This window comes from Alexandromys fortis, unplaced genomic scaffold (assembly GCF_014885135.2).
Source record: "Alexandromys fortis isolate MF-2015 unplaced genomic scaffold, M_Fortis_MF-2015_v1.1 scaffold_25, whole genome shotgun sequence".
Classification (NCBI taxonomy): domain Eukaryota; kingdom Metazoa; phylum Chordata; class Mammalia; order Rodentia; family Cricetidae; genus Alexandromys; species Alexandromys fortis.
In genome coordinates, this window is record NW_026067904.1 from 11,906,575 (window position 1) to 11,912,574 (window position 6,000).

Sequence of the window (6,000 nt, forward strand, 5' to 3'; positions counted from 1 at the left end):
AACCAACATTCTCTCTTTTCCCATAAAGAACACATTTTAGGACTTCTCTTTGTCATATTTAAACTAACAATCTAACCATTATTTTATTTTGGGGCCATTATAAAGTATAGTATGCATTGTTTGAAGATGAAACAGAATGCCAGAGGGCTACCGAGTGATTAAAGTGAGCACACACAGGACTGACACCGTAGGATATTTCACACTCCAGGCTGGACAGAGTAAGATGGGGGAATTATTCTGTTAAGTTACTTTGCATGGGATGCAGCCTAAACCTTCTAAACTGCTAGTTTCTGGAATTATACGGTCATGACTAACTTCGGGTACTTGAAACCACACCAAGGGAAATCTCAAGTTAGAAGACAGTGCTCCATCTCCCACCTAGGCTCCTCTCTCTTGGGTAATGATGGCATCTATCCTTGGTTGCTATCATAGCTCAGTGGTTGTTGGTGTATGGTACCTGCTAAGTCAGGGTTTCTCCTCCATTGATCTTCCCAACACCTTCAGAAGACTTGCTACTTCCCTCTGTGGTATTCTCCTGGGACTGGGTTATTTGTATTTAAAAGGAGAATGCAACCTAAATACAGATGCGTGTGGTTATATGTTTTTGCTTTCTAGTGTTATAATGAAAAAAAAAACCTTACCATTTTAAGTAGCTATAGTTCTAGCTTATAAAAGCGATTTATTAGATACATATTATGGTGGCTCACAACTCTCAATGGCATTATGCCAGCATTCTCTTATTCAGGTATCATTCATTTTCTCAATGGACCATAAACAAAACACAAATGTTGTAGATGAAACATTAATGCACTATCACAATGAGGGTTTAGAGAGGAAAAAGCTTGTTGCTGAATGCTATTCTTCAGGAGGTGCTTGGAAAATGCCTACTTTGCTGATAAAACCATTTCATCACTATTTTTAATTGCGTCTGGGTTGAATTGCTTGTAAGTGAATGCCTAAGAATATAACCAAGGATAAAATTGAGTAAATCAGGAATATCAATGGAAAATAAATTTGATCAATGTAATGGATTTATCCAATTTGTTAAAGACAAGGAAAAGATCCCAATCAACGCAAATTTAACACAATTGTTACTCCTGCTTTCTAGGGAAATGTCAGATGTTTTGGTGATCATTTAGTAACATTAAGGAAATAGCTACAAAATGAAAACCCAAAACATTTTATATGTGAAAGTGGTTTGCTTTATTATGTTTTTTTTTTCTTGAAGTGATTCATTCTGAATAGGAAATAGGTCAGGATTTAAGATAGTGTCTCAGAAAGTCCAGACTGGCCTTGAACTTGTTATATAGCCAAGGGTGCCGTCTTAAACTCTTAAGCCTTCTCTCCTTGAATGCTGGGGTTGCAGCTGTTACATTGACCAGTCAGTAAATCTTTCAATACCATGTAATCTGAACAAAATTCTTCACTTTCAGGGTAGGCAGATGGCACAGATTCACTGACCAACACAAAGTGAATGCAGTGGTATTTTGTAAACTTTAGTTTGTTTGCTTCATATTGTTTTGAGTGTTATTTTTGGTTTATTGATCTTTCTCTTCTTGATTTTGATTTCCATGTTTGTGGTTTTGTTTGTAGTTTATGTGAGCATGTGTGTTTCTTGGATTGCTTGTTTGTTTTATTTTTCGGTGTGTGTATGAGAAAGGGAAGGAGGCGTCATGGAGTTGGGTGGGTAAGAATGTGGAAAGGATTTGAAAGGAGTTAGGGAAGGGGACAGCATGATCAGAATATATTGTATGAATTTTTTCAGTAAAAATTAAATGAAATTTGGATGTACTGTGTATGTAAAGTTATCCTTGAGCTATGCAATAGTTTAAATATGTTAAATTAGGTATTAGTTCTTCTTGTTATATGTTTTTCAATTCGATAGCAACAATATTGCAAGTTCTCTGGTCTATATTTGGTTTCAAATGGTTGGAGGGAAAGACAACTAAACACACCCTATAGCATACATCAAAGGAAATAGAATGTATCTGAATAGTGACTAGTTTAAGGAATGTACTCAGTATGAGAATAAGATAATCCCATCCCAAATAGTGACTATTGTTTTTCTACCATCATCCAAAGAGCGCTCTCTAATTCACATTACTTATCCTCTGGAAAGACTCATGATTGGACACTGTCTAAAAACTTGTGCTAATAATGTGGCCATTTTATGCCTGCTAGACACCAAGAGTGCTCCACTTTTACCCAATACTTGTACATTGTACAGCATATATGGTTCCATGAATGCCAAGTGTCTGATTTGCTGGTAAATGAAAACAGCTAAGTTTTGGCATGACCTTGCACAAAGTAGAAGAGAGGAATTTTTCTATTAATTATTAATCAATCTCTTGAATGTTTTCATTAAAAAATATATATCCATATGATAGCATTAAAGATACACATAATAATTTAAAGTTGATACATAATTTCTCATTTTATATTTATACATATGTACCCTTGATTGCACCTTACTAATTTCCCGAGTAGCCCTTGTGATGAAAATATATATTAAATTATGTCATTTAATAAACTGTAATTCTACCTTACTCATCCTGAAAGTCTATATGTTGAAACCAAATGTCCAGTTTTGCCTGAGTGTAGGTCCCTAAGAGATTAAAGAAAAAAGTTTAAAGAAACATCTAAGGCTGCTGTTGGCAACAGAATGGGCTGTGTCTTCACTTTTGCTGTCATGGACAAAATCATTCATGAAGATCATTATCTTTTATCATTATCTGTAAAGCCAAGTGTTGCTAGTTTTGTTTTTTGTTATTTCAAATACATTGAATGCACTGCTCCATAGTCTGTCCTATGTATATAAAACCAATCATTTAGTCCATTTAACTAGTTTCTGTTAAGACTTTTTTTTTTCAATTTTTAGTTTTTATCAGTTTTTCTATAATGTGCAGATGAGGATTGTTTTTCATATTTTTCTTTCTGGGGCGATATTAAGAAACTGAAATCTATAAACAATATGTTTCAACAATTCTTGGTAACATGGAAGTGTGGTGTATGAACGCTTGTCTGTCTTATTCATGGGCTCCTCTTCTTTAAACTAATTACTTGTAGCTAAATTATTCCTCTTGCCCTGTAAAACCATGGCAATCTGTTGCTATTTTCTATCTACTAAGATCTTTTTATTTATGTTCTCATTAAAGCTGAGGATCTCATTTCCTGCTCATCTAATGCCAAAGTTACTACTACTTAAATTTTTATCTATTTTACACTCTTGTTAAAGCTACACAGACTGTAGGAACAATGCATATACATGGAGAAGAGATGGATGTCCGTACTACACTTTCTGCCTTGATCTGAAACTGAGATTTCTCAATGATAGTCCCAAGATACGACAATGTGCCATAATTAAAGAAGAAAATCATGGGTCCCAGAATTCCAGAATTTATCCTCGTATTTTGGAGATCTAACACAGTAGGGCTGAAAACGTGCATCAGTTGTAGAGTGTTTGTCTGACTTGTGTAAATCCTGGGTTTGCCTCCTCAGCATCATATATAAAATCTTATGATAAAAACCCTGGAAAACAGGCTTCCCCCGAGCTTCATATATAATTTCCTGAATAGTTTTAATTGGGGAGATAGAGAGGGCTTAAATATTATTATTCCATAGTAAAGCAAAATTGTTTCAGATTTTATTTGTGTGTTTGCTTGTGTGTTTATTTGTGTATACATGTATACATCAGCTGAGATTCTTCAGGAACTGTCAAGCTTACTTCTAAACAATTTTGTTTAACATATAATGTGCTTTATTCAAGTCCCTTCCTGCATTCCTTCCCCGTCAATTCTTCCCATATCCTCTCTGCCACTTTTTCCTCCCAACTTAATGCGTTTCCCTTGTCTTTATCTCTGTCTCTTTGTCTTTCTGTCTCTCTCTTCCTCACTGTCTTTCAGTACTCATTGAGTTCATTTCATGCTACTTGCATGTATCGTCCTGAAGCATGGGAAAAACTACCCCTTCCTTTTAGACAAAGTCTAACTATGTAGCCCTGGGTGACCTCTACCTTACTATGTAGACCATATTGTTTTCAAATTCAGAAAGATCAGCTTGCTTCTGCCTCTCTAGCATTGAGATTAAAGGCACATGTGAAAGCACAATTAATAAAACCTTAGGGTCAGAAATTGGAGTTCAACCTGAGGATCTGAAAAGCAAAGCGGTCAGCCACTAGCTCTTACCTCGACCTCAATCTGAAATGGCAATCCTGCCTCCAGGAATCTCAGAATGAGACTGTCTGTTGAGAGCTGTTTCCTCTCATTTTATAATCTTCTCTAGGGCTGGGATTAAAGGCGTGTACCACCTTCGTTAAAGGCATGCATTGACCAGTTTCTATGGCAGCTAGTGTGGCTACTGGGATTAAAGGTGCATGTTACCATAACCTTGTCTGTAAGGCTGACCAGTGGGACTGTTTTACTCTCAGATCTTCAGGCAGTCTTTATTTATTAAAATACAATTGAAATGCAACTACGATGTGCCAACATCCCAAGCTTCAGTTTGATATTTGAAACAGCATCTCTTTAGATTGGAACTTGCTGAACTGACCAGCCAGTCTCAGAGATCTGCCTCTCTCTGCTTCCCCAGTGTCAGCACTATGAGTGTACTGACTTTATTATGCTTGGCTTTATTATGTGGGTTTGGGGAACCACAGTTAAGACCTGCTGTGTGTGTGTGTGTGTGTGTATGTGTGCGCGCACGTGTGTGTGCGTGCGTGTGAAGAACTTTACAGGTGAACAATGTCCCCACCCATATATTTCCAAGTTCTTGAATCTTTATATACATAGTACAGGAGCTCAAGAAATACTGACTTATTAATAGTGTCACTTTCATTTTCTCCATAGTAAATCAGACGAGTTTGATTTGTTCAGCTCACTAGTATTTGAGTATACATTCATTTATACAGCAAAGATTATCTTCTGATAATAACCATAGTTTGTTGTTTTAGATTGCATCACTGATTTGCTCTGTTAACTGAGCTAGGTCATAGGATTTTTTTTTCTATTGCCTCTCTTAAAGTCGTGATCACTGCATCCAAGGAACACTTTAAGTGTCTTGATAAAAGCTTCCTACATAAAAAGGAACTAAGCTCTGACAAATCAGGAGACCTGGATTACAGTGTTTCAGCAATGCATAGGCATAAAAGAGACATTATTAAATGAAGTATGCCTGAGAATAAATTCAAAGCACAACCAGCAATACATACAAATGACTAAGATCTTATTTTTTTAGTGTAATGCCCAACTAGAAACCTTACCTTAACGGTTTTTGTCTTTTATTTTTTATTTTTTGAAGCATTGTTTTGTTTCAAATTAGAACGGATATGTCCCTGGCTTCTCATCATCTGGCTTCTGTTTTCTGATATGAACAGCATACTTTCTCTTCAAATCAAGTCTCCAAAGTGAAATTCAAGTTTCTTGGTTCCCTATACACTTTTCATTTGAACAAATGGAAATGCAATTCCCTCCCTCAATACAAAATCAGAGTAGTCATGGTCTCGTTCTATTAGTCCTGTGAAGCACAATTAAGAAAAACTCAGGGTCAGAAATTGGGGTTCAACCTGAAGATCTGAAAAGCAAAACAGCCAGCCACTGACTCCTACCTGGACCTCAGTCTGAAATGACGATCCTGCCTCCAGGAATCTCAGAATGAGACTGCATCTGAGAGTTGTATCTCCAGACCCCAATCTTGTATTCCTCTCTAGGGCTGGGACCAAAGGCATGCACCACCTAATTTCTATGGTAACTAGGGTGGCTACCGGGACTAAAGGTGTGTGTCATTGTAGTTACTGGGATTAAAGGTGTGTGTTACCATAATCTGGTCTGTAAGGCTGAGCAGTGGGACTATTTTGGCCTCAGATCTTCAGGCCGTCTTTGTTTATTAAAATACTTTTGAAATACCTCTACAGTCAGGCATGTCAGCTAGGTGCCCTGGGTCCCTTTGTTTTCAGTGCTCTTTAGGATTCCGTGCTGAATCCTCCTGACATCACCTTGCTTGAGC